The sequence below is a fragment of the Dendropsophus ebraccatus genome, unplaced genomic scaffold (assembly GCF_027789765.1).
Source record: "Dendropsophus ebraccatus isolate aDenEbr1 unplaced genomic scaffold, aDenEbr1.pat pat_scaffold_609_ctg1, whole genome shotgun sequence".
Classification (NCBI taxonomy): domain Eukaryota; kingdom Metazoa; phylum Chordata; class Amphibia; order Anura; family Hylidae; genus Dendropsophus; species Dendropsophus ebraccatus.
In genome coordinates, this window is record NW_027210208.1 from 8,545 (window position 1) to 34,209 (window position 25,665).

At 59.3% G+C, this 25,665-nt stretch overlaps 35 pseudogenes; all 35 read left to right on the forward strand.

Annotated features, from left to right (window-relative positions):
• The first annotated feature begins 18,564 nt into the window (after positions 1–18,564).
• On the forward strand, positions 18,565–18,684 carry LOC138777898 (5S ribosomal RNA; annotated as a pseudogene).
• Positions 18,685–18,929: 245 nt separating this feature from the next.
• On the forward strand, positions 18,930–19,049 carry LOC138778015 (5S ribosomal RNA; annotated as a pseudogene).
• Positions 19,050–19,288: 239 nt separating this feature from the next.
• LOC138777662 (5S ribosomal RNA) lies at positions 19,289–19,408 on the forward strand (annotated as a pseudogene).
• Positions 19,409–19,476: 68 nt separating this feature from the next.
• LOC138778035 (5S ribosomal RNA) lies at positions 19,477–19,596 on the forward strand (annotated as a pseudogene).
• Positions 19,597–19,665: 69 nt separating this feature from the next.
• On the forward strand, positions 19,666–19,785 carry LOC138777669 (5S ribosomal RNA; annotated as a pseudogene).
• A 69-nt stretch (positions 19,786–19,854) lies between these two features.
• LOC138777681 (5S ribosomal RNA) lies at positions 19,855–19,974 on the forward strand (annotated as a pseudogene).
• Positions 19,975–20,043: 69 nt separating this feature from the next.
• LOC138777693 (5S ribosomal RNA) lies at positions 20,044–20,163 on the forward strand (annotated as a pseudogene).
• A 245-nt stretch (positions 20,164–20,408) lies between these two features.
• Positions 20,409–20,528, forward strand: LOC138777781 (5S ribosomal RNA; annotated as a pseudogene).
• Positions 20,529–20,597: 69 nt separating this feature from the next.
• On the forward strand, positions 20,598–20,717 carry LOC138777704 (5S ribosomal RNA; annotated as a pseudogene).
• A 69-nt stretch (positions 20,718–20,786) lies between these two features.
• Positions 20,787–20,906, forward strand: LOC138777715 (5S ribosomal RNA; annotated as a pseudogene).
• A 69-nt stretch (positions 20,907–20,975) lies between these two features.
• On the forward strand, positions 20,976–21,095 carry LOC138777727 (5S ribosomal RNA; annotated as a pseudogene).
• Positions 21,096–21,164: 69 nt separating this feature from the next.
• On the forward strand, positions 21,165–21,284 carry LOC138777739 (5S ribosomal RNA; annotated as a pseudogene).
• Positions 21,285–21,353: 69 nt separating this feature from the next.
• LOC138777751 (5S ribosomal RNA) lies at positions 21,354–21,473 on the forward strand (annotated as a pseudogene).
• Positions 21,474–21,542: 69 nt separating this feature from the next.
• On the forward strand, positions 21,543–21,662 carry LOC138777763 (5S ribosomal RNA; annotated as a pseudogene).
• A 69-nt stretch (positions 21,663–21,731) lies between these two features.
• On the forward strand, positions 21,732–21,851 carry LOC138777775 (5S ribosomal RNA; annotated as a pseudogene).
• Positions 21,852–21,920: 69 nt separating this feature from the next.
• LOC138777788 (5S ribosomal RNA) lies at positions 21,921–22,040 on the forward strand (annotated as a pseudogene).
• Positions 22,041–22,109: 69 nt separating this feature from the next.
• Positions 22,110–22,229, forward strand: LOC138777799 (5S ribosomal RNA; annotated as a pseudogene).
• A 69-nt stretch (positions 22,230–22,298) lies between these two features.
• LOC138777811 (5S ribosomal RNA) lies at positions 22,299–22,418 on the forward strand (annotated as a pseudogene).
• Positions 22,419–22,487: 69 nt separating this feature from the next.
• Positions 22,488–22,607, forward strand: LOC138777822 (5S ribosomal RNA; annotated as a pseudogene).
• A 69-nt stretch (positions 22,608–22,676) lies between these two features.
• LOC138777834 (5S ribosomal RNA) lies at positions 22,677–22,796 on the forward strand (annotated as a pseudogene).
• Positions 22,797–22,865: 69 nt separating this feature from the next.
• LOC138777845 (5S ribosomal RNA) lies at positions 22,866–22,985 on the forward strand (annotated as a pseudogene).
• A 69-nt stretch (positions 22,986–23,054) lies between these two features.
• On the forward strand, positions 23,055–23,174 carry LOC138777857 (5S ribosomal RNA; annotated as a pseudogene).
• Positions 23,175–23,243: 69 nt separating this feature from the next.
• LOC138777869 (5S ribosomal RNA) lies at positions 23,244–23,363 on the forward strand (annotated as a pseudogene).
• A 69-nt stretch (positions 23,364–23,432) lies between these two features.
• On the forward strand, positions 23,433–23,552 carry LOC138777880 (5S ribosomal RNA; annotated as a pseudogene).
• A 69-nt stretch (positions 23,553–23,621) lies between these two features.
• Positions 23,622–23,741, forward strand: LOC138777892 (5S ribosomal RNA; annotated as a pseudogene).
• A 69-nt stretch (positions 23,742–23,810) lies between these two features.
• LOC138777904 (5S ribosomal RNA) lies at positions 23,811–23,930 on the forward strand (annotated as a pseudogene).
• Positions 23,931–23,998: 68 nt separating this feature from the next.
• Positions 23,999–24,118, forward strand: LOC138777915 (5S ribosomal RNA; annotated as a pseudogene).
• A 69-nt stretch (positions 24,119–24,187) lies between these two features.
• LOC138777927 (5S ribosomal RNA) lies at positions 24,188–24,307 on the forward strand (annotated as a pseudogene).
• A 69-nt stretch (positions 24,308–24,376) lies between these two features.
• LOC138777939 (5S ribosomal RNA) lies at positions 24,377–24,496 on the forward strand (annotated as a pseudogene).
• Positions 24,497–24,565: 69 nt separating this feature from the next.
• LOC138777950 (5S ribosomal RNA) lies at positions 24,566–24,685 on the forward strand (annotated as a pseudogene).
• Positions 24,686–24,754: 69 nt separating this feature from the next.
• LOC138777961 (5S ribosomal RNA) lies at positions 24,755–24,874 on the forward strand (annotated as a pseudogene).
• Positions 24,875–24,943: 69 nt separating this feature from the next.
• On the forward strand, positions 24,944–25,063 carry LOC138777972 (5S ribosomal RNA; annotated as a pseudogene).
• Positions 25,064–25,132: 69 nt separating this feature from the next.
• On the forward strand, positions 25,133–25,252 carry LOC138777984 (5S ribosomal RNA; annotated as a pseudogene).
• A 69-nt stretch (positions 25,253–25,321) lies between these two features.
• LOC138777997 (5S ribosomal RNA) lies at positions 25,322–25,441 on the forward strand (annotated as a pseudogene).
• A 69-nt stretch (positions 25,442–25,510) lies between these two features.
• Positions 25,511–25,630, forward strand: LOC138778009 (5S ribosomal RNA; annotated as a pseudogene).
• The last annotated feature ends 35 nt before the right edge of the window (positions 25,631–25,665 follow it).

Sequence of the window (25,665 nt, forward strand, 5' to 3'; positions counted from 1 at the left end):
CATTGTTTTTACACATGCCCCCATTCAAAAGAAAAGGCAGAACGGTGGCTCAGTGGTTAGCACACTAGCCTTGCAGCGCTGTGGTCCTGGGTTCAAATCCCACTAAGGGCAACATCTGCAAAGAGTTTGAATGTTCTCTGTGTTTGTGTAGGTTTCGTCTGGGCAACACATTTTTTTTTCTTTCGGCGCTGGGGCCGCTGTTACTTCTCATGGCAGTGCAATGCCATTTGTATTTTTAAAAAAGCCCCCGTAATGGGGCGGGGCTTACCGGCTTAAGCCGGTACAGTTGGCAACATAGAGTGCATGGCATAGCGTCGGAGCCGGAGGCTGGGCTTACCGCGATGGGGGCGGGACTTACCGGCATAAGCCCGGTACAGCTAGCAACACATAGCGCCGGAGGCGGGGCTTACCGCGATGGGGGCGGGGCTTACCGGCATAAGCCCGGTACAGCTGGCAACATGCACTGCATGGCATAGCGTCGGAGCCGGGGGCGGGGCTTACCGCGATGGGGGCGGGGCTTACCGGCATAAGCCCGGTACAGCTGGCAACATGCACTGCATGGCATAGCGTCGGAGCCGGCGGCGGGGCTTACCGCGATGGGGGCGGGGCTTACCGGCATAAGCCCGGTACAGCTGGCAGCATGCACTGCATGGCATAGCGTCGGAGCCGGAGGCGGGGCTTACCGCGATGGGGGCGGGGCTTACCGGCATAAGCCCGGTACAGCTGGCAACATGCACTGCATGGCATAGCGTCGGAGCCGGGGGCGGGCTTACCGCGATGGGGGCGGGGCTTACCGGCTTAAGCCCGGTACGCTGGCAACATGCAATGCATTGCATAGCGTCGGCGCGGGGGGGGGGGGGGGCTTACCGCGTCATGCCCGATAAAGTTTGCAACTATGGCAACATGCAATGCTATCTGCCACCTCTTCAGCAGACGCAACACTTCATTTCCTTTGGCGCTTGGTCGGCTGTTGCTTCTCATGGCATAGCAACCCCATTGTTTTTTACACATGCCCCCATTCAAATGAAAAGGCAGAACGGTGGCTCAGTGGTTAGCACACTAGCCTTGCAGCGCTGTGGTCCTGGGTTCAAATCCCACTAAGGGCAACATCTGCAAAGAGTTTGAATGTTCTCTGTGTTTGTGTAGGTTTCGTCTGGGCAACACATTTTTTTTTTCTTTCGGCGCTGGGGCCGCTGTTACTTCTCATGGCATTGCACTGCCATTTGTATTTTTAAAAAAAGCCCCCGTAATGGGGCGGGGCTTACCGGCTTAAGCCGGTACAGTTGGCAACATAGAGTGCATGGCATAGCGTCGGAGCCGGGGGCTGGGCTTACCGCGATGGGGGCGGGACTTACCGGCATAAGCCCGGTACAGCTAGCAACACATAGCGCCGGAGGCGGGGCTTACCGCGATGGGGGCGGGGCTTACCGGCATAAGCCCGGTACAGCTGGCAACATGCACTGCATGGCATAGCGTCGGAGCCGGGGCGGGGCTTACCGCGATGGGGGCGGGGCTTACCGGCATAAGCCCGGTACAGCTGGCAACATGCACTGCATGGCATAGCGTCGGAGCCGGAGGCGGGGCTTACCGCGATGGGGGCGGGGCTTACCGCATAAGCCCGGTCCAGCTGGCAGCATGCACTGCATGGCATAGCGTCGGAGCCGGGGGCGGGCTTACCGCGATGGGGGCGGGGCTTACCGGCTTAAGCCCGGTACTGCTGGCAACATGCAATGCATTGCATAGCGTCGGCGCGGGGGGTGGGCGGGGCTTACCGCGTCATGCCCGATAAAGTTTGCAACTATGGCAACATGCAATGCTATCTGCCACCTCTTCAGCAGACGCAACACTTCATTTCCTTTGGCGCTTGGTCGGCTGTTGCTTCTCATGGCATAGCAACCCCATTGTTTTTACACATGCCCCCATTCAAATGAAAAGGCAGAACGGTGGCTCAGTGGTTAGCACACTAGCCTTGCAGCGCTGTGGTCCTGGGTTCAAATCCCACTAAGGGCAACATCTGCAAAGAGTTTGAATGTTCTCTGTGTTTGTGTAGGTTTCGTCTGGGCAACACTTTTTTTTTTCTTTCGGCGCTGGGGCCGCTGTTACTTCTCATGGCATTGCACTGCCATTTGTATTTTTAAAAAAGCCCCCGTAATGGGGGCGGGGCTTACCGGCTTAAGCCGGTACAGTTGGCAACATAGAGTGCATGGCATAGCGTCGGAGCCGGGGGCTGGGCTTACCGCGATGGGGGCGGGACTTACCGGCATAAGCCCGGTACAGCTGGCAACACATAGCGCCGGAGGCGGGGCTTACCGCGATGGGGGCGGGGCTTACCGGCATAAGCCCGGTACAGCTGGCAACATGCACTGCATGGCATAGCGTCGGAGCCGGGGGCGGGGCTTACCGCGATGGGGGCGGGACTTACCGGCATAAGCCCGGTACAGCTGGCAACATGCACTGCATGGCATAGCGTCGGAGCCGGGGGCGGGGCTTACCGCGATGGGGGCGGGGCTTACCGCCATAAGCCCGGTACAGCTGGCAACATGCACTGCATGGCATAGCGTCGGAGCCGGGGGCGGGCTTACCGCGCTGGGGGCGGGGCTTACCGGCTTAAGCCCGGTACTGCTGGCAACATGCAATGCATTGCATAGCGTCGGCGCGGGGGGGGCGGGGCTTACCGCGTCATGCCCGATAAAGTTTGCAACTATGGCAACATGCAATGCTATCTGCCACCTCTTCAGCAGACGCAACACTTCATTTCCTTTGGCGCTTGGTCGGCTGTTGCTTCTCATGGCATAGCAACCCCATTGTTTTTACACATGCCCCCATTCAAATGGCATTTCTGAAAGGCAGAACGGTGGCTCAGTGGTTAGCACACTAGCCTTGCAGCGCTGTGGTCCTGGGTTCAAATCCCACTAAGGGCAACATCTGCAAAGAGTTTGAATGTTCTCTGTGTTTGTGTAGGTTTCGTCTGGGCAACACTTTTTTTTTTCTTTCGGCGCTGGGGCCGCTGTTACTTCTCATGGCATTGCACTGCCATTTGTATTTTTAAAAAAGCCCCCGTAAGGGGGGCGGGGCTTACCGGCTTAAGCCGGTACAGTTGGCAACATAGAGTGCATGGCATAGCGTCGGAGCCGGGGCTGGGCTTACCGCGATGGGGGCGGGGCTTACCGGCATATGCCCGGTACAGCTGGCAACACATAGCGCCGGAGGCGGGGCTTACCGCGATGGGGGGGGCTTACCGGCATAAGCCCGGTACAGCTGGCAACATGCACTGCATGGCATAGCGTCGGAGCCGGGGGCGGGGCTTACCGCGATGGGGGCGGGGCTTACCGGCATAAGCCCGGTACAGCTGGCAACATGCACTGCATGGCATAGCGTCGGAGCCGGGGGCGGGGCTTACCGCGATGGGGGCGGGGCTTACCGGCATAAGCCCGGTACAGCTGGCAACATGCACTGCATGGCATAGCGTCGGAGCCGGGGGCGGGGCTTACCGCGATGGGGGCGGGGCTTACCGCCATAAGCCCGGTACAGCTGGCAACATGCACTGCATGGCATAGCGTCGGAGCCGGGGGCGGGCTTACCGCGATGGGGGCGGGGCTTACCGGCTTAAGCCCGGTACTGCTGGCAACATGCAATGCATTGCATAGCGTCGGCGCGGGGGTGGGGCGGGGCTTACCGCGTCATGCCCGATAAAGTTTGCAACTATGGCAACATGCAATGCTATCTGCCACCTCTTCAGCAGACGCAACACTTCATTTCCTTTGGCGCTTGGTCGGCTGTTGCTTCTCATGGCATAGCAACCCCATTGTTTTTACACATGCCCCCATTCAAAGAAAAGGCAGAACGGTGGCTCAGTGGTTAGCACACTAGCCTTGCAGCGCTGTGGTCCTGGGTTCAAATCCCACTAAGGGCACATCTGCAAAGAGTTTGAATGTTCTCTGTGTTTGTGTAGGTTTCGTCTGGGCAACACATTTTTTTTTTCTTTCGGCGCTGGGGCCGCTGTTACTTCTCATGGCATTGCACTGCCATTTGTATTTTTAAAAAAAGCCCCCGTAATGGGGGCGGGCTTACCGGCTTAAGCCGGTACAGTTGGCAACATAGAGTGCATGGCATAGCGTCGGAGCCGGGGGCTGGGCTTACCGCGATGGGGGCGGGACTTACCGGCATAAGCCCGGTACAGCTAGCAACACATAGCGCCGGAGGCGGGGCTTACCGCGATGGGGGCGGGGCTTACCGGCATAAGCCCGGTACAGCTGGCAACATGCACTGCATGGCATAGCGTCGGAGCCGGGGCGGGGCTTACCGCGATGGGGGCGGGGCTTACCGGCATAAGCCCGGTACAGCTGGCAACATGCACTGCAAGGCATAGCGTCGGAGCCGGAGGCGGGGCTTACCGCGATGGGGGCGGGGCTTACCGGCATAAGCCCGGTACAGCTGGCAGCATGCACTGCATGGCATAGCGTCGGAGCCGGAGGCGGGGCTTACCGCGATGGGGGCGGGGCTTACCGGCATAAGCCCGGTACAGCTGGCAACATGCACTGCATGGCATAGCGTCGGAGCCGGGGCGGGCTTACCGCGATGGGGGCGGTACGCCGGGCACATGCATGGCATTGGCATAGCATGCGGCGCGGGAGGGGGGGCGGGGCGGACCGCGTCATGCCCGATAAAGTTTGCAACTATGGCAACATGCAATGCTATCTGCCACCTCTTCAGCAGACGCAACACTTCATTTCCTTTGGCGCTTGGTCGGCTGTTGCTTCTCATGGCATAGCAACCCCATTGTTTTTACACATGCCCCCATTCAAATGAAAAGGCAGAACGGTGGCTCAGTGGTTAGCACACTAGCCTTGCAGCGCTGTGGTCCTGGGTTCAAATCCCACTAAGGGCAACATCTGCAAAGAGTTTGAATGTTCTCTGTGTTTGTGTAGGTTTCGTCTGGGCAACACATTTTTTTTTTCTTTCGGCGCTGGGGCCGCTGTTACTTCTCATGGCATTGCACTGCCATTTGTATTTTTAAAAAAGCCCCCGTAATGGGGGCGGGGCTTACCGGCTTAAGCCGGTACAGTTGGCAACATAGAGTGCATGGCATAGCGTCGGAGCCGGGGGCTGGGCTTACCGCGATGGGGGCGGGACTTACCGGCATAAGCCCGGTACAGCTAGCAACACATAGCGCCGGAGGCGGGGCTTACCGCGATGGGGGCGGGGCTTACCGGCATAAGCCCGGTACAGCTGGCAACATGCACTGCATGGCATAGCGTCGGAGCCGGGGGCGGGGCTTACCGCGATGGGGGCGGGGCTTACCGGCATAAGCCCGGTACAGCTGGCAACATGCACTGCATGGCATAGCGTCGGAGCCGGAGGCGGGGCTTACCGCGATGGGGGCGGGGCTTACCGGCATAAGCCCGGTACAGCTGGCAGCATGCACTGCATGGCATAGCGTCGGAGCCGGGGGCGGGCTTACCGCGATGGGGGCGGGCTTACCGGCTTAAGCCCGGTACTGCTGGCAACATGCAATGCATTGCATAGCGTCGGCGCGGGGGGTGGGGCGGGGCTTACCGCGTCATGCCCGATAAAGTTTGCAACTATGGCAACATGCAATGCTATCTGCCACCTCTTCAGCAGACGCAACACTTCATTTCCTTTGGCGCTTGGTCGGCTGTTGCTTCTCATGGCATAGCAACCCCATTGTTTTTACACATGCCCCCATTCAAATGGCATTTCTGAAAGGCAGAACGGTGGCTCAGTGGTTAGCACACTAGCCTTGCAGCGCTGTGGTCCTGGGTTCAAATCCCACTAAGGGCAACATCTGCAAAGAGTTTGAATGTTCTCTGTGTTTGTGTAGGTTTCGTCTGGGCAACACTTTTTTTTTCTTTCGGCGCTGGGGCCGCTGTTACTTCTCATGGCATTGCACTGCCATTTGTATTTTTAAAAAAGCCCCCGTAATGGGGGCGGGGCTTACCGGCTTAAGCCGGTACAGTTGGCAACATAGAGTGCATGGCATAGCGTCGGAGCCGGGGGCTGGGCTTACCGCGATGGGGGCGGGACTTACCGGCATAAGCCCGGTACAGCTAGCAACACATAGCGCCGGAGGCGGGGCTTACCGCGATGGGGGCGGGGCTTACCGGCATAAGCCCGGTACAGCTGGCAACATGCACTGCATGGCATAGCGTCGGAGCCGGGGGCGGGGCTTACCGCGATGGGGGCGGGGCTTACCGGCATAAGCCCGGTACAGCTGGCAACATGCACTGCATGGCATAGCGTCGGAGCCGGGGCGGGGCTTACCGCGATGGGGCGGGGCTTACCGGCATAAGCCCGGTACAGCTGGCAGCATGCACTGCATGGCATAGCGTCGGAGCCGGGGCGGGCTTACCGCGATGGGGGCGGGGCTTACCGGCTTAAGCCCGGTACTGCTGGCAACATGCAATGCATTGCATAGCGTCGGCGCGGGGGGTGGGGCGGGGCTTACCGCGTCATGCCCGATAAAGTTTGCAACTATGGCAACATGCAATGCTATCTGCCACCTCTTCAGCAGACGCAACACTTCATTTCCTTTGGCGCTTGGTCGGCTGTTGCTTCTCATGGCATAGCAACCCCATTGTTTTTACACATGCCCCCATTCAAATGGCATTTCTGAAAAGGCAGAACGGTGGCTCAGTGGTTAGCACACTAGCCTTGCAGCGCTGTGGTCCTGGGTTCAAATCCCACTAAGGGCAACATCTGCAAAGAGTTTGAATGTTCTCTGTGTTTGTGTAGGTTTCGTCTGGGCAACACTTTTTTTTTCTTTCGGCGCTGGGGCCGCTGTTACTTCTCATGGCATTGCACTGCCGCTTTACTGCATGCACTGCCATTTGTATTTTTAAAAAAGCCCCCCGTAATGGGGGCGGGGCTTACCGGCTAAGCCGGTACAGTTGGCAACATAGAGTGCATGGCATAGCGTCGGAGCCGGGGCTGGGCTTACCGCGATGGGGGCGGGACTTACCGGCATAAGCCCGGTACAGCTGGCAACACATAGCGCCGGAGCGGGGCTTACCGCGATGGGGGCGGGGCTTACCGGCATAAGCCCGGTACAGCTGGCAACATGCACTGCATGGCATAGCGTCGGAGCCGGGGGCGGGGCTTACCGCGATGGGGGCGGGGTTACCGGCATAAGCCCGGTACAGCTGGCAACATGCACTGCATGGCATAGCGTCGGAGCCGGGGCGGGGCTTACCGCGATGGGGGCGGGGCTTACCGCCATAAGCCCGGTACAGCTGGCAACATGCACTGCATGGCATAGCGTCGGAGCCGGGGGCGGGCTTACCGCGATGGGGGCGGGGCTTACCGGCTTAAGCCCGGTACTGCTGGCAACATGCAATGCATTGCATAGCGTCGGCGCGGGGGGGGGCGGGGCTTACCGCGTCATGCCCGATAAAGTTTGCAACTATGGCAACATGCAATGCTATCTGCCACCTCTTCAGCAGACGCAACACTTCATTTCCTTTGGCGCTTGGTCGGCTGTTGCTTCTCATGGCATAGCAACCCCATTGTTTTTACACATGCCCCCATTCAAATGAGAAAGGCAGAACGGTGGCTCAGTGGTTAGCACACTAGCCTTGCAGCGCTGTGGTCCTGGGTTCAAATCCCACTAAGGGCAACATCTGCAAAGAGTTTGAATGTTCTCTGTGTTTGTGTAGGTTTCGTCTGGGCAACACTTTTTTTTTTTCTTTCGGCGCTGGGGCCGCTGTTACTTCTCATGGCATTGCACTGCCATTTGTATTTTTAAAAAAGCCCCCGTAATGGGGGCGGGGCTTACCGGCTTAAGCCGGTACAGTTGGCAACATAGAGTGCATGGCATAGCGTCGGAGCCGGGGGCTGGGCTTACCGCGATGGGGGCGGGACTTACCGGCATAAGCCCGGTACAGCTGGCAACACATAGCGCCGGAGGCGGGGCTTACCGCGATGGGGGCGGGGCTTACCGGCATAAGCCCGGTACAGCTGGCAACATGCACTGCATGGCATAGCGTCGGAGCCGGGGGCGGGGCTTACCGCGATGGGGGCGGGGCTTACCGGCATAAGCCCGGTACAGCTGGCAACATGCACTGCATGGCATAGCGTCGGAGCCGGGGGCGGGGCTTACCGCGATGGGGGCGGGCTTACCGGCATAAGCCCGGTACAGCTGGCAACATGCACTGCATGGCATAGCGTCGGAGCCGGGGCGGGGCTTACCGCGATGGGGGCGGGGCTTACCGCATAAGCCCGGTACAGCTGGCAACATGCACTGCATGGCATAGCGTCGGAGCCGGGGGCGGGCTTACCGCGATGGGGGCGGGGCTTACCGGCTTAAGCCCGGTACTGCTGGCAACATGCAATGCATTGCATAGCGTCGGCGCGGGGGGGGGTGGGGCGGGCTTACCGCGTCATGCCCGATAAAGTTTGCAACTATGGCAACATGCAATGCTATCTGCCACCTCTTCAGCAGACGCAACACTTCATTTCCTTTGGCGCTTGGTCGGCTGTTGCTTCTCATGGCATAGCAACCCCATTGTTTTTACACATGCCCCCATTCAAAAGAAAAGGCAGAACGGTGGCTCAGTGGTTAGCACACTAGCCTTGCAGCGCTGTGGTCCTGGGTTCAAATCCCACTAAGGGCAACATCTGCAAAGAGTTTGAATGTTCTCTGTGTTTGTGTAGGTTTCGTCTGGGCAACACATTTTTTTTTTCTTTCGGCGCTGGGGCCGCTGTTACTTCTCATGGCATTGCACTGCCATTTGTATTTTTAAAAAAAGCCCCCGTAATGGGGGCGGGGCTTACCGGCTTAAGCCGGTACAGTTGGCAACATAGAGTGCATGGCATAGCGTCGGAGCCGGGGGCTGGGCTTACCGCGATGGGGGCGGGACTTACCGGCATAAGCCCGGTACAGCTAGCAACACATAGCGCCGGAGGCGGGGCTTACCGCGATGGGGGCGGGGCTTACCGGCATAAGCCCGGTACAGCTGGCAACATGCACTGCATGGCATAGCGTCGGAGCCGGGGGCGGGGCTTACCGCGATGGGGGCGGGCTTACCGGCATAAGCCCGGTACAGCTGGCAACATGCACTGCATGGCATAGCGTCGGAGCCGGAGGCGGGGCTTACCGCGATGGGGGCGGGGCTTACCGGCATAAGCCCGGTACAGCTGGCAGCATGCACTGCATGGCATAGCGTCGGAGCCGGAGGCGGGGCTTACCGCGATGGGGGCGGGGCTTACCGGCATAAGCCCGGTACAGCTGGCAACATGCACTGCATGGCATAGCGTCGGAGCCGGGGGTACCGGCTTAAGCCCGGTACGGCTGGCAACATGCAATGCATTGCATAGCGTCGGCGCGGGAGGGGGGCGGGGCTTACCGCGTCATGCCCGATAAAGTTTGCAACTATGGCAACATGCAATGCTATCTGCCACCTCTTCACCTCCAGCAGACGCAACACTTCATTTCCTTTGGCGCTTGGTCGGCTGTTGCTTCTCATGGCATAGCAACCCCATTGTTTTTACACATGCCCCCATTCAAATGAAAAGGCAGAACGGTGGCTCAGTGGTTAGCACACTAGCCTTGCAGCGCTGTGGTCCTGGGTTCAAATCCCACTAAGGGCAACATCTGCAAAGAGTTTGAATGTTCTCTGTGTTTGTGTAGGTTTCGTCTGGGCAACACATTTTTTTTTTCTTTCGGCGCTGGGGCCGCTGTTACTTCTCATGGCATTGCACTGCCATTTGTATTTTTAAAAAAGCCCCCGTAATGGGGGCGGGGCTTACCGGCTTAAGCCGGTACAGTTGGCAACATAGAGTGCATGGCATAGCGTCGGAGCCGGGGCTGGGCTTACCGCGATGGGGGCGGGACTTACCGGCATAAGCCCGGTACAGCTAGCAACACATAGCGCCGGAGGCGGGGCTTACCGCGATGGGGGCGGGGCTTACCGGCATAAGCCCGGTACAGCTGGCAACATGCACTGCATGGCATAGCGTCGGAGCCGGGGGCGGGGCTTACCGCGATGGGGGCGGGGCTTACCGGCATAAGCCCGGTACAGCTGGCAACATGCACTGCATGGCATAGCGTCGGAGCCGGGGGCGGGGCTTACCGCGATGGGGGCGGGGCTTACCGGCATAAGCCCGGTACAGCTGGCAGCATGCACTGCATGGCATAGCGTCGGAGCCGGGGGCGGGCTTACCGCGATGGGGGCGGGCTTACCGGCTTAAGCCCGGTACTGCTGGCAACATGCAATGCATTGCATAGCGTCGGCGCGGGGGTGGGGCGGGGCTTACCGCGTCATGCCCGATAAAGTTTGCAACTATGGCAACATGCAATGCTATCTGCCACCTCTTCAGCAGACGCAACACTTCATTTCCTTTGGCGCTTGGTCGGCTGTTGCTTCTCATGGCATAGCAACCCCATTGTTTTTACACATGCCCCCATTCAAATGGCATTTCTGAAAAGGCAGAACGGTGGCTCAGTGGTTAGCACACTAGCCTTGCAGCGCTGTGGTCCTGGGTTCAAATCCCACTAAGGGCAACATCTGCAAAGAGTTTGAATGTTCTCTGTGTTTGTGTAGGTTTCGTCTGGGCAACACTTTTTTTTTTCTTTCGGCGCTGGGGCCGCTGTTACTTCTCATGGCATTGCACTGCCATTTGTATTTTTAAAAAAGCCCCCGTAATGGGGGCGGGGCTTACCGGCTTAAGCCGGTACAGTTGGCAACATAGAGTGCATGGCATAGCGTCGGAGCCGGGGGCTGGGCTTACCGCGATGGGGGCGGGACTTACCGGCATAAGCCCGGTACAGCTGGCAACACATAGCGCCGGAGGCGGGGCTTACCGCGATGGGGGCGGGGCTTACCGGCATAAGCCCGGTACAGCTGGCAACATGCACTGCATGGCATAGCGTCGGAGCCGGGGGCGGGGCTTACCGCGATGGGGGCGGGGCTTACCGGCATAAGCCCGGTACAGCTGGCAACATGCACTGCATGGCATAGCGTCGGAGCCGGGGGCGGGGCTTACCGCGATGGGGGCGGGACTTACCGGCATAAGCCCGGTACAGCTGGCAACATGCACTGCATGGCATAGCGTCGGAGCCGGGCGGGGCTTACCGCGATGGGGCGGGGCTTACCGGCATAAGCCCGGTACAGCTGGCAACATGCACTGCATGGCATAGCGTCGGAGCCGGGGGCGGGCTTACCGCGATGGGGGCGGGGCTTACCGGCTTAAGCCCGGTACTGCTGGCAACATGCAATGCATTGCATAGCGTCGGCGCGGGGGGTGGGGCGGGGCTTACCGCGTCATGCCCGATAAAGTTTGCAACTATGGCAACATGCAATGCTATCTGCCACCTCTTCAGCAGACGCAACACTTCATTTCCTTTGGCGCTTGGTCGGCTGTTGCTTCTCATGGCATAGCAACCCCATTGTTTTTACACATGCCCCCATTCAAAGAAAAGGCAGAACGGTGGCTCAGTGGTTAGCACACTAGCCTTGCAGCGCTGTGGTCCTGGGTTCAAATCCCACTAAGGGCAACATCTGCAAAGAGTTTGAATGTTCTCTGTGTTTGTGTAGGTTTCGTCTGGGCAACACATTTTTTTTTCTTTCGGCGCTGGGCCGCTGTTACTTCTCATGGCATTGCACTGCCATTTGTATTTTTAAAAAAAGCCCCCGTAATGGGGGCGGGGCTTACCGGCTTAAGCCGGTACAGTTGGCAACATAGAGTGCATGGCATAGCGTCGGAGCCGGGGGCTGGGCTTACCGCGATGGGGGCGGGACTTACCGGCATAAGCCCGGTACAGCTAGCAACACAAAGCGCCGGAGGCGGGGCTTACCGCGATGGGGGCGGGGCTTACCGGCATAAGCCCGGTACAGCTGGCAACATGCACTGCATGGCATAGCGTCGGAGCCGGGGGCGGGGCTTACCGCGATGGGGGCGGGGCTTACCGGCATAAGCCCGGTACAGCTGGCAACATGCACTGCATGGCATAGCGTCGGAGCCGGCGGCGGGGCTTACCGCGATGGGGGCGGGGCTTACCGGCATAAGCCCGGTACAGCTGGCAGCATGCACTGCATGGCATAGCGTCGGAGCCGGGGGCGGGGCTTACCGCGATGGGGGCGGGGCTTACCGGCATAAGCCCGGTACAGCTGGCAACATGCACTGCATGGCATAGCGTCGGAGCCGGGGCGGGCTTACCGCCTTAAGCCCGGTACGGCTGGCAACATGCAATGCATTGCATAGCGTCGGCGCGGGAGGGGGGGGCGGGGCTTACCGCGTCATGCCCGATAAAGTTTGCAACTATGGCAACATGCAATGCTATCTGCCACCTCTTCAGCAGACGCAACACTTCATTTCCTTTGGCGCTTGGTCGGCTGTTGCTTCTCATGGCATAGCAACCCCATTGTTTTTACACATGCCCCCATTCAAATGAAAAGGCAGAACGGTGGCTCAGTGGTTAGCACACTAGCCTTGCAGCGCTGTGGTCCTGGGTTCAAATCCCACTAAGGGCAACATCTGCAAAGAGTTTGAATGTTCTCTGTGTTTGTGTAGGTTTCGTCTGGGCAACACTTTTTTTTTTCTTTCGGCGCTGGGGCCGCTGTTACTTCTCATGGCATTGCACTGCCATTTGTATTTTTAAAAAAAGCCCCCGTAATGGGGGCGGGGCTTACCGGCTTAAGCCGGTACAGTTGGCAACATAGAGTGCATGGCATAGCGTCGGAGCCGGGGGCTGGGCTTACCGCGATGGGGGCGGGACTTACCGGCATAAGCCCGGTACAGCTAGCAACACATAGCGCCGGAGGCGGGGCTTACCGCGATGGGGGCGGGGCTTACCGGCATAAGCCCGGTACAGCTGGCAACATGCACTGCATGGCATAGCGTCGGAGCCGGAGGCGGGGCTTACCGCGATGGGGGCGGGGCTTACCGGCATAAGCCCGGTACAGCTGGCAACATGCACTGCATGGCATAGCGTCGGAGCCGGGGCGGGCTTACCGCGATGGGGGCGGGGCTTACCGGCTTAAGCCCGGTACTGCTGGCAACATGCAATGCATTGCATAGCGTCGGCGCGGGGGGGGGGGGGGGGCTTACCGCGTCATGCCCGATAAAGTTTGCAACTATGGCAACATGCAATGCTATCTGCCACCTCTTCAGCAGACGCAACACTTCATTTCCTTTGGCGCTTGGTCGGCTGTTGCTTCTCATGGCATAGCAACCCCATTGTTTTTACACATGCCCCTGCAAATGGCATTTCTGAAAAGGCAGAACGGTGGCTCAGTGGTTAGCACACTAGCCTTGCAGCGCTGTGGTCCTGGGTTCAAATCCCACTAAGGGCAACATCTGCAAAGAGTTTGAATGTTCTCTGTGTTTGTGTAGGTTTCGTCTGGGCAACACTTTTTTTTTCTTTCGGCGCTGGGGCCGCTGTTACTTCTCATGGCATTGCACTGCCATTTGTATTTTTAAAAAAGCCCCCGTAATGGGGGCGGGGCTTACCGGCTTAAGCCGGTACAGTTGGCAACATAGAGTGCATGGCATAGCGTCGGAGCCGGGGGCTGGGCTTACCGCGATGGGGGCGGGACTTACCGGCATAAGCCCGGTACAGCTGGCAACACATAGCGCCGGAGGCGGGGCTTACCGCGATGGGGGCGGGGCTTACCGGCATAAGCCCGGTTGGCAACATAAAGTGCATGGCATAGCGTCGGAGCCGGGGGCGGGGCTTACCGCGATGGGGCGGGGCTTACCGGCATAAGCCCGGTATAGCTGGCAACATGCACTGCATGGCATAGCGTCGGAGCCGGGGGCGGGCTTACCGCGATGGGGGCGGGGCTTACCGCCATAAGCCCGGTACAGCTGGCAACATGCACTGCATGGCATAGCGTCGGAGCCGGGGGCGGGCTTACCGCGATGGGGGCGGGGCTTACCGGCTTAAGCCCGGTACTGCTGGCAACATGCAATGCATTGCATAGCGTCGGCGCGGGGGGGCGCGGGGCTTACCGCGTCATGCCCGATAAAGTTTGCAACTATGGCAACATGCAATGCTATCTGCCACCTCTTCAGCAGACGCAACACTTCATTTCCTTTGGCGCTTGGTCGGCTGTTGCTTCTCATGGCATAGCAACCCCATTGTTTTTACACATGCCCCCATTCAAATGGCATTTCTGAAAAGCAGAACGGTGGCTCAGTGGTTAGCACACTAGCCTTCAAGCTGAAGGTGCCTGCCCTCGTCAGATCGCAGACTGCTACACGGCTTAAGGCCCGCAAGTACCAGCATGTTTGTGAGGTTTCGTCTGGGCCGCTGGCTTTTTGCAATGGCAGCTCCAACGGCCCCTTTATCCATCCTCAAAGGAAGTCCTGCACTGCCAGCTGTCATTTTTAAGCTGAAGGTGCCCCCGTCAATCAGGGCGGCTTACACGGCTTAAGGCCCGGCAAGTACCAGCGTGGGAGACTGGCTGGGAATCCCGGGTGCCGCTGGCTTTTTGCCAATGGCAGCTCCACTTACCGGCATCAAGCCCGGTCGCTCGCAACTCATAGCGCCGGAGCGGGGCTTCCGCGATGGGGGCGGGGCCTACCGGCATAAGCCCGGTACAGCTGGCTTAATGCCCGGCATGGCACCAGCGGGAGACTGGCTGGGCTTCCCGCGTGGGGCTGGCTTTTTGCCAATGGCAGCTCCAAGCCCCTTCATCTCAAAAGGAAGCTGCTTTAGCAGAGCTCGTCAGCGGCCATTCTTAGCTGAAGGTGCCTGCCCTCGTCGGATAAGACCGCTACAGCTGGCAGCATGCACTGCATGGCATAGACGGGAGCCGGGTGCTGGGCTTTTTGCCAATGGCAGCTCCTTACCGCCTTTATCCCATCCTCAGCAGGCTCATGCACTGCATGGCATAGCTAAGCTGAAGGTGCCTGCCCTCGTCAGATCGCAGACTGCTACACGGCTTAAGGCCCGGCAAGTACCAGCATGGGAGACTGGCTGGGATCCCGGGTGCCGCTGGCTTTTTGCCAATGGCAGCTCCAACGGCCCTTTATCCCCTCAAAAAAGCCTCGCTTGCAGAGCTCGTGGCGGCCATTCAAGCTGAAGGTGCCTGCCTCGTCAGCAGACTGCTACACGGCTTAAGGCCCGCAAGTACCAGCATGGGAGGCTGGCTGTTTCCCGGGTGCCGCTGGCTTTTTGCCAATGGCAGCTCCAACGCCCCCTTCAATCCTCAAAAGGAAGCCTGGCTCAGTCGTCAGCGGCCATTCTAAGCTGAAGTGCTGCCCTCCTCAGATCGCAGATGCTACACTTAAGGGCAAGTACCAGCATGGGAGACTGGCTGGGAATCCCGGGTGTGCTGGCTTTTTGCCAATGGCAGCTCCACGGCCCTTTTTTCCATCCTCAAAAGGAAGCCTCGCTTTAGCAGAGCTCGTCAGCGGCCATTCTAAGCTGAAGGTGCCTGCCCTCGTCAGATCGCAGACTGCTACACGGCTTAAGGCCCGGCAAGTACCAGCATGGAGTGCTGGCTGCTCGGAGCCGGGTGCTGGGCTTTTTGCCAATGGCAGCTCCAACTTCCCCTTTATCCATCCTCAAAACAGCTAGCAGACTCGTCAGCGGCCGGAAGCGGGTGCTTGCCCTCGTCAGATCGCAGACTTACCGGCTTAAGCCCGGTACAGCGGCAGAATGCTGCAGGCTTAGCTGGGAGCCGGGCGGGGCTTACCGGAATGGGGGCTGGGCTTTACCAGGCATCCAAGCCCATTATCCTCAAAAGGCAGCTCGCATCGCAGAGCGTCCAGCCGGAGGCTGAAGGTGCCTGCCCTCGTCAGATCGCAGACTGCTACACGGCTTAAGGCCCGGCAAGTACCAGCATGGGAGGCTGGCGTGGGAATCCGGGGCGGGGCTTTTTGCCATGGCAGCGGGGCTTATCCGGCCTAAGGCCCGGACAGCTGGCAACTGCACTGCTGGCTAGCGTCGGAGCCTGGGGCGCCTTACCGCGTGGGACGGGGCTTACCGGCTTAAGCCCGGGAGGGCTGGCAACATGCAATGCCGCAAGCGGGGCCGGGCAGGGGGGCGGGGCTTTACCGGGTCAGCCCATAAAGTTTGCAAGGTGGCGGCCATTCAAGCTGAAGGTGCCACCTCTTCAGGAGACTGCTACACTTCATTTCCGGCAGCGCATGGTCGGCTGCTGCTTCCGGGTGCCTGGCTTTTTGCCAATGGCAGCTCCAACGCCCCCATTCAAAAGAAAAGGAAGCCTCGCTGGCAGAGCTCGTTAGCGGCCATTCTAAGCTGCAGCGCTGTGGTCCTCAGATCGCAACCTACACTTAAGGCCCGGCAAGTACCAGCATGGGAGACTGGCTGGGAATCCCGGGTGCTGCTGGCTTTTTGCCAATGGGCAACACGGCCCTTTTTTCTTTCTCAAAAGGAAGCCGCTGTTTTCCAGGCTCGCAGCGGCCATTCTAAGCTGAAGGTGCCCCCGTAATAGCAGCAGGGCTTACCGGCTTAAGGCCCGGCAAGTTGGCAGCATGACTGCAGGCTAGCTCGGAGCCGGGGGCTGGCTTAGCGGGCAGCGGGCTTACCGGCATCAAGCCCGGTCAGCTTTAGCAGACTCGTAGCGGCCTTAAGCAGGGCTTACCGCGTCAGATCGGGGCTGCTACCGGCATAAGCCCGGCTACCAGCTGGCAACTGCAACTGCATGGCATCGCTCGGAGCCCGGGGCGGCCTTCCGCCAAGGGAAGCTGGGCTTACCGGCATCAGCCCGCTACAGCTGGCAGCATGCACTGCATGGCAGACTCGGAATCCGGGTGCGGGGCTTACCGCGAATGGCAGCCGGGCTTTTTGCCAAAGCCCGGTCAGCTGGCAAAATGCAGCTGCATGGCAGAGCGTCAGAGCCGAAGGCTGGCTACCGCGATCAGGGCGCAGCTTACACGGCTTAAGGCCCGGCAAGCTACCAGCATGCAACTGGCTGGGAAGGGTGGCGCTGGCTTTTTGGGGCAGGGCTTACCGGCCCCATCCATCCTCAAAAAGCCTCGCTTTAGCAGAGCTCGTCAGCGGCCATTCTAAGCTGAAGGTGCCTGCCCTCGTCAGATCGCAGACTGCTACACGGCTTAAGGCCCGGCAAGTACCAGCATGGGAGACTGGCTGCTTCCCGGGTGCCGCTGGCTTTTTGCCAATGGCAGCTCCAACGGCCCCTTTATCAATCCTCAAAAGGAAGCCTCGCTTTAGCAGAGCTCGTCAGCGGCCATTCTAAGCTGAAGGTGCCTGCCCTCGTCAGATCGCAGACTGCTACACGGCTTAAGGCCCGGCAAGTACCAGCATGGGAGACTGGCTGGGAATCCCGGTGTGTTGGCTTTTTGCCAATGGCAGCTCCAACGGCCCCTTTATCCATCCTCAAAAGGAAGCCTCGCTTTAGCAGAGCTCGTCAGCGGCCATTCTAAGCTGAAGGTGCCTGCCCTCGTCAGATCGCAGACTGCTACACGGCTTAAGGCCCGGCAAGTACCAGCATGGGAGACTGGCTGGGAATCCCGGGGCTGGCTTTTTGCCAATGGCAGCTCCACGGCCCCTTTATCCATCCTCAAAAGGAAGCCTCGCTTTAGCAGAGCTCGTCAGCGGCCATTCTAAGCTGAAGGTGCCTGCCCTCGTCAGATCGCAGACTGCTACACGGCTTAAGGCCCGGCAAGTACCAGCATGGAGGCTGGCTGGGAGCCCGGGGCTGGGCTTTTTGCCAATGGCAGCTGGGCTTTATCCATCCTCAAAAGCTCAGCTCGCAGCAGCCTGCTGGCATTCTCGCAGCTGAAGGGCACGGCTTACCCGTCAATCGCAGCGGCTACACGGCTTAAGCCCGGCAAGTGGCAGCATGGCAGCTCCAACGGCAATCCTCGGAAGCCGGAGGCCTCGCTTAGCGCGCTGGCAGCGGCCTTTATCCATCCTCCCGGAAGCTCGCAACTGCAGAGCTGGCAGCGCCATTCTAAGCTGAAGGTGCCTGCCCGGGATCGCAGCTGGCTACCGGCTTAAGGCCCGGCATCCTACCAAAATGAAGCCTGCTTTAGCAGAGCTCGTCGCGGCCATTCTAAGCTGAAGGTGCTTGCCCTCGTCATCCCCTGCTAAACGGCTTAAGCAGAGCTCGTCAGCGGCATTCTAAGCTGAAGGTGCCTGCCCTCGTCAGATCAGACTGCTACACGGCTTAAGGCCCATTGGCCAGCATGGGAGGCTGTTGCTTCCATTGCTGGCAACCCCATTGCTTTACAACGGCCCCTTCCAAGGCAAAGGAAGCCCGGTGGCAGAGCTCGTCAGCACCCTAAGCTGAAGGTGCTGCCCTCCTCAGATCATCCTACACGAGGCAAGTACCAGCATGGGAGACTGGCTGGGAATCCCGGGTGCTGCTGGCTTTTTGCCTGGGCTCCACGGCCCTTTATCCATCCTCAAAAGGGCCGCTGCTTTAGCAGGCTCGTCAGCGGCCATTCTAAGCTGAAGGTGCCTGCCCTCGTCAGATCGCAGACTGCTACACGGCTTAAGGCCCGGCAAGTACCAGCATGGGAGACTGGCTGGGAATCCGGGGGCTGGCTTTTTGCCAATGGCAGCTCCACGGCCCCTTTATCAATCCAGGAAGCCTCGCTTTAGCAGAGCTCGTCAGCGGCCATTCTAAGCTGAAGGTGCCTGCCCTCGTCAGATCGCAGACTGCTACACGGCTTAAGGCCCGGCAAGTACCAGCATGGGAGACTGGCTGGGAATCCCGGGTGCCGCTGGCTTTTTGCCAATGGCAGCTCCAACGGCCCCTTTATCCATCCTCAAAAGGAAGCTCGCTTTAGCAGAGCTCGCAGCGCCATCTAAGCTGAAGGTGCCTGCCCTCGTCAGATCGCAGACTGCTACACGGCTTAAGGCCCGGCAAGTACCAGCATGGGAGACTGGCTGGGAATCCCGTCCGCTGGCTTTTTGCCAATGGCAGCTCCAACGGCCCCATCCATCCTCAAAAAGCCTCGCTTTAGCAGAGCTCGTCAGCGGCCATTCTAAGCTGAAGGTGCCTGCCCTCGTCAGATCGCAGACTGCTACACGGCTTAAGGCCCGGCAAGTACCAGCATGGGAGACTGGCTGGGAATCCCGGGTGCCGCTGGCTTTTTGCCAATGGCAGCTCCAACGGCCCCTTTATCCATCCTCAAAAGGAAGCTCGCTTTAGCAGAGCTCGTCAGCGGCCAGGCTGAAGGTGCCTGCCCTTCAGATCGCAGACTGCTACACGGCTTAAGGCCCGGCAAGTACCAGTGGGAGACTGCTGGGAATCCCGGGGCCGCTGGCTTTTTGCCAATGGCAGCTCCAACGGCCCCTTTATCCATCCTCAAAAGGAAGCCTCGCAGAGCGGCCAGCGGCCATTCTAAGCTGAAGGTGCCTGCCCTCGTCAGATCGCAGACTGCTACACGGCTTAAGGCCCGGCAAGTACCAGCATGGGAGACTGGCTGGGAATCCCGGGTGCCGCTGGCTTTTTGCCAATGGCAGCTCCAACGGCCCGGCATCCATCCTCAAAAGGAAGCCTCGCTTTAGCAGAGCTCGTCAGCGGCCATTCTAAGCTGAAGGTGCCTGCCCTCGTCAGATCGCAGACTGCTACACGGCTTAAGGCCCGGCAAGTACCAGCATGGGAGACTGGCTGGGAATCCCGGGTGCCGCTGGCTTTTTGCCAATGGCAGCTCCAACGGCCCCTTTATCCATCCTCAAAAGGAAGCCTCGCTTTAGCAGAGCTCGTCAGCGGCCATTCTAAGCTGAAGGTGCCTGCCCTCGTCAGATCGCAGACTGCTACACGGCTTAAGGCCCGGCAAGTACCAGCATGGGAGACTGGCTGGGAATCCCGGGTGCCGCTGGCTTTTTGCCAATGGCAGCTCCAACGGCCCCTTTATCCATCCTCAAAAGGAAGCCTCGCTTTAGCAGAGCTCGTCAGCGGCCATTCTAAGCTGAAGGTGCCTGCCCTCGTCAGATCGCAGACTGCTACACGGCTTAAGGCCCGGCAAGTACCAGCATGGGAGACTGGCTGGGAATCCCGGGTGCCGCTGGCTTTTTGCCAATGGCAGCTCCAACGGCCCCTTTATCCATCCTCAAAAGGAAGCCTCGCTTTAGCAGAGCTCGTCAGCGGCCATTCTAAGCTGAAGGTGCCTGCCCTCGTCAGATCGCAGACTGCTACACGGCTTAAGGCCCGGCAAGTACCAGCATGGGAGACTGGCTGGGAATCCCGGGTGCCGCTGGCTTTTTGCCAATGGCAGCTCCAACGGCCCTTTATCCATCCTCAAAAGGAAGCCTCGCTTTAGCAGAGCTCGTCAGCGGCCATTCTAAGCTGAAGGTGCCTGCCCTCGTCAGATCGCAGACTGCTACACGGCTTAAGGCCCGGCAAGTACCAGCATGGGAGACTGCTGGCTTTCCCGGGTGCCGCTGGCTTTTTGCCATGGCAGCTCCAACGGCCCCTTTATCCATCCTCAAAAGGCTCGCAGAGCTCGCCAGCGGCCATTCTAAGCTGAAGGTGCCTGCCCTCGTCAGATCGCAGACTGCTACACGGCTTAAGGCCCGGCAAGTACCAGCATGGGAGACTGGCTGGGAATCCCGGGTGCCGCTGGCTTTTTGCCAATGGCAGCTCCAACGGCCCCTTTATCCATCCTCAAAAGGAAGCCTCGCTTTAGCAGAGCTCGTCAGCGGCCATTCTAAGCTGAAGGTGCCTGCCCTCGTCAGATCGCAGACTGCTACACGGCTTAAGGCCCGGCAAGTACCAGCATGGGAGACTGGCTGGGAATCCCGGGTGCCGCTGGCTTTTTGCCAATGGCAGCTCCAACGGCCCCTTTATCCATCCTCAAAAGGAAGCCTCGCTTTAGCAGAGCTCGTCAGCGGCCATTCTAAGCTGAAGGTGCCTGCCCTCGTCAGATCGCAGACTGCTACACGGCTTAAGGCCCGGCAAGTACCAGCATGGGAGACTGGCTGGGAATCCCGGGTGCCGCTGGCTTTTTGCCAATGGCAGCTCCAACGGCCCCTTTATCCATCCTCAAAAGGAAGCCTCGCTTTAGCAGAGCTCGTCAGCGGCCATTCTAAGCTGAAGGTGCCTGCCCTCGTCAGATCGCAGACTGCTACACGGCTTAAGGCCCGGCAAGTACCAGCATGGGAGACTGGCTGGGAATCCCGGGTGCCGCTGGCTTTTTGCCAATGGCAGCTCCAACGGCCCCTTTATCCATCCTCAAAAGGAAGCCTCGCTTTAGCAGAGCTCGTCAGCGGCCATTCTAAGCTGAAGGTGCCTGCCCTCGTCAGATCGCAGACTGCTACACGGCTTAAGGCCCGGCAAGTACCAGCATGGGAGACTGGCTGGGAATCCCGGGTGCCGCTGGCTTTTTGCCAATGGCAGCTCCAACGGCCCCTTTATCCATCCTCAAAAGGAAGCCTCGCTTTAGCAGAGCTCGTCAGCGGCCATTCTAAGCTGAAGGTGCCTGCCCTCGTCAGATCGCAGACTGCTACACGGCTTAAGGCCCGGCAAGTACCAGCATGGGAGACTGGCTGGGAATCCCGGGTGCCGCTGGCTTTTTGCCAATGGCAGCTCCAACGGCCCCTTTATCCATCCTCAAAAGGAAGCCTCGCTTTAGCAGAGCTCGTCAGCGGCCATTCTAAGCTGAAGGTGCCTGCCCTCGTCAGATCGCAGACTGCTACACGGCTTAAGGCCCGGCAAGTACCAGCATGGGAGACTGGCTGGGAATCCCGGGTGCCGCTGGCTTTTTGCCAATGGCAGCTCCAACGGCCCCTTTATCCATCCTCAAAAGGAAGCCTCGCTTTAGCAGAGCTCGTCAGCGGCCATTCTAAGCTGAAGGTGCCTGCCCTCGTCAGATCGCAGACTGCTACACGGCTTAAGGCCCGGCAAGTACCAGCATGGGAGACTGGCTGGGAATCCCGGGTGCCGCTGGCTTTTTGCCAATGGCAGCTCCAACGGCCCCTTTATCCATCCTCAAAAGGAAGCCTCGCTTTAGCAGAGCTCGTCAGCGGCCATTCTAAGCTGAAGGTGCCTGCCCTCGTCAGATCGCAGACTGCTACACGGCTTAAGGCCCGGCAAGTACCAGCATGGGAGACTGGCTGGGAATCCCGGGTGCCGCTGGCTTTTTGCCAATGGCAGCTCCAACGGCCCCTTTATCCATCCTCAAAAGGAAGCCTCGCTTTAGCAGAGCTCGTCAGCGGCCATTCTAAGCTGAAGGTGCCTGCCCTCGTCAGATCGCAGACTGCTACACGGCTTAAGGCCCGGCAAGTACCAGCATGGGAGACTGGCTGGGAATCCCGGGTGCCGCTGGCTTTTTGCCAATGGCAGCTCCAACGGCCCCTTTATCCATCCTCAAAAGGAAGCCTCGCTTTAGCAGAGCTCGTCAGCGGCCATTCTAAGCTGAAGGTGCCTGCCCTCGTCAGATCGCAGACTGCTACACGGCTTAAGGCCCGGCAAGTACCAGCATGGGAGACTGGCTGGGAATCCCGGGTGCCGCTGGCTTTTTGCCAATGGCAGCTCCAACGGCCCCTTTATCCATCCTCAAAAGGAAGCCTCGCTTTAGCAGAGCTCGTCAGCGGCCATTCTAAGCTGAAGGTGCCTGCCCTCGTCAGATCGCAGACTGCTACACGGCTTAAGGCCCGGCAAGTACCAGCATGGGAGACTGGCTGGGAATCCCGGGTGCCGCTGGCTTTTTGCCAATGGCAGCTCCAACGGCCCCTTTATCCATCCTCAAAAGGAAGCCTCGCTTTAGCAGAGCTCGTCAGCGGCCATTCTAAGCTGAAGGTGCCTGCCCTCGTCAGATCGCAGACTGCTACACGGCTTAAGGCCCGGCAAGTACCAGCATGGGAGACTGGCTGGGAATCCCGGGTGCCGCTGGCTTTTTGCCAATGGCAGCTCCAACGGCCCCTTTATCCATCCTCAAAAGGAAGCCTCGCTTTAGCAGAGCTCGTCAGCGGCCATTCTAAGCTGAAGGTGCCTGCCCTCGTCAGATCGCAGACTGCTACACGGCTTAAGGCCCGGCAAGTACCAGCATGGGAGACTGGCTGGGAATCCCGGGTGCCGCTGGCTTTTTGCCAATGGCAGCTCCAACGGCCCCTTTATCCATCCTCAAAAGGAAGCCTCGCTTTAGCAGAGCTCGTCAGCGGCCATTCTAAGCTGAAGGTGCCTGCCCTCGTCAGATCGCAGACTGCTACACGGCTTAAGGCCCGGCAAGTACCAGCATGGGAGACTGGCTGGGAATCCCGGGTGCCGCTGGCTTTTTGCCAATGGCAGCTCCAACGGCCCCTTTATCCATCCTCAAAAGGAAGCCTCGCTTTAGCAGAGCTCGTCAGCGGCCATTCTAAGCTGAAGGTGCCTGCCCTCGTCAGATCGCAGACTGCTACACGGCTTAAGGCCCGGCAAGTACCAGCATGGGAGACTGGCTGGGAATCCCGGGTGCCGCTGGCTTTTTGCCAATGGCAGCTCCAACGGCCCCTTTATCCATCCTCAAAAGGAAGCCTCGCTTTAGCAGAGCTCGTCAGCGGCCATTCTAAGCTGAAGGTGCCTGCCCTCGTCAGATCGCAGACTGCTACACGGCTTAAGGCCCGGCAAGTACCAGCATGGGAGACTGGCTGGGAATCCCGGGTGCCGCTGGCTTTTTGCCAATGGCAGCTCCAACGGCCCCTTTATCCATCCTCAAAAGGAAGCCTCGCTTTAGCAGAGCTCGTCAGCGGCCATTCTAAGCTGAAGGTGCCTGCCCTCGTCAGATCGCAGACTGCTACACGGCTTAAGGCCCGGCAAGTACCAGCATGGGAGACTGGCTGGGAATCCCGGGTGCCGCTGGCTTTTTGCCAATGGCAGCTCCAACGGCCCCTTTATCCATCCTCAAAAGGAAGCCTCGCTTTAGCAGAGCTCGTCAGCGGCCATTCTAAGCTGAAGGTGCCTGCCCTCGTCAGATCGCAGACTGCTACACGGCTTAAGGCCCGGCAAGTACCAGCATGGGAGACTGGCTGGGAATCCCGGGTGCCGCTGGCTTTTTGCCAATGGCAGCTCCAACGGCCCTTTATCCATCCTCAAAAGGAAGCCTCGCTTTAGCAGAGCTCGTCAGCGGCCATTCTAAGCTGAAGGTGCCTGCCCTCGTCAGATCGCAGACTGCTACACGGCTTAAGGCCCGGCAAGTACCAGCATGGGAGACTGGCTGGGAATCCCGGGTGCCGCTGGCTTTTTGCCAATGGCAGCTCCAACGGCCCCTTTATCCATCCTCAAAAGGAAGCCTCGCTTTAGCAGAGCTCGTCAGCGGCCATTCTAAGCTGAAGGTGCCTGCCCTCGTCAGATCGCAGACTGCTACACGGCTTAAGGCCCGGCAAGTACCAGCATGGGAGACTGGCTGGGAATCCCGGGTGCCGCTGGCTTTTTGCCAATGGCAGCTCCAACGGCCCCTTTATCCATCCTCAAAAGGAAGCCTCGCTTTAGCAGAGCTCGTCAGCGGCCATTCTAAGCTGAAGGTGCCTGCCCTCGTCAGATCGCAGACTGCTACACGGCTTAAGGCCCGGCAAGTACCAGCATGGGAGACTGGCTGGGAATCCCGGGTGCCGCTGGCTTTTTGCCAATGGCAGCTCCAACGGCCCCTTTATCCATCCTCAAAAGGAAGCCTCGCTTTAGCAGAGCTCGTCAGCGGCCATTCTAAGCTGAAGGTGCCTGCCCTCGTCAGATCGCAGACTGCTACACGGCTTAAGGCCCGGCAAGTACCAGCATGGGAGACTGGCTGGGAATCCCGGGTGCCGCTGGCTTTTTGCCAATGGCAGCTCCAACGGCCCCTTTATCCATCCTCAAAAGGAAGCCTCGCTTTAGCAGAGCTCGTCAGCGGCCATTCTAAGCTGAAGGTGCCTGCCCTCGTCAGATCGCAGACTGCTACACGGCTTAAGGCCCGGCAAGTACCAGCATGGGAGACTGGCTGGGAATCCCGGGTGCCGCTGGCTTTTTGCCAATGGCAGCTCCAACGGCCCCTTTATCCATCCTCAAAAGGAAGCCTCGCTTTAGCAGAGCTCGTCAGCGGCCATTCTAAGCTGAAGGTGCCTGCCCTCGTCAGATCGCAGACTGCTACACGGCTTAAGGCCCGGCAAGTACCAGCATGGGAGACTGGCTGGGAATCCCGGGTGCCGCTGGCTTTTTGCCAATGGCAGCTCCAACGGCCCCTTTATCCATCCTCAAAAGGAAGCCTCGCTTTAGCAGAGCTCGTCAGCGGCCATTCTAAGCTGAAGGTGCCTGCCCTCGTCAGATCGCAGACTGCTACACGGCTTAAGGCCCGGCAAGTACCAGCATGGGAGACTGGCTGGGAATCCCGGGTGCCGCTGGCTTTTTGCCAATGGCAGCTCCAACGGCCCCTTTATCCATCCTCAAAAGGAAGCCTCGCTTTAGCAGAGCTCGTCAGCGGCCATTCTAAGCTGAAGGTGCCTGCCCTCGTCAGATCGCAGACTGCTACACGGCTTAAGGCCCGGCAAGTACCAGCATGGGAGACTGGCTGGGAATCCCGGGTGCCGCTGGCTTTTTGCCAATGGCAGCTCCAACGGCCCCTTTATCCATCCTCAAAAGGAAGCCTCGCTTTAGCAGAGCTCGTCAGCGGCCATTCTAAGCTGAAGGTGCCTGCCCTCGTCAGATCGCAGACTGCTACACGGCTTAAGGCCCGGCAAGTACCAGCATGGGAGACTGGCTGGGAATCCCGGGTGCCGCTGGCTTTTTGCCAATGGCAGCTCCAACGGCCCCTTTATCC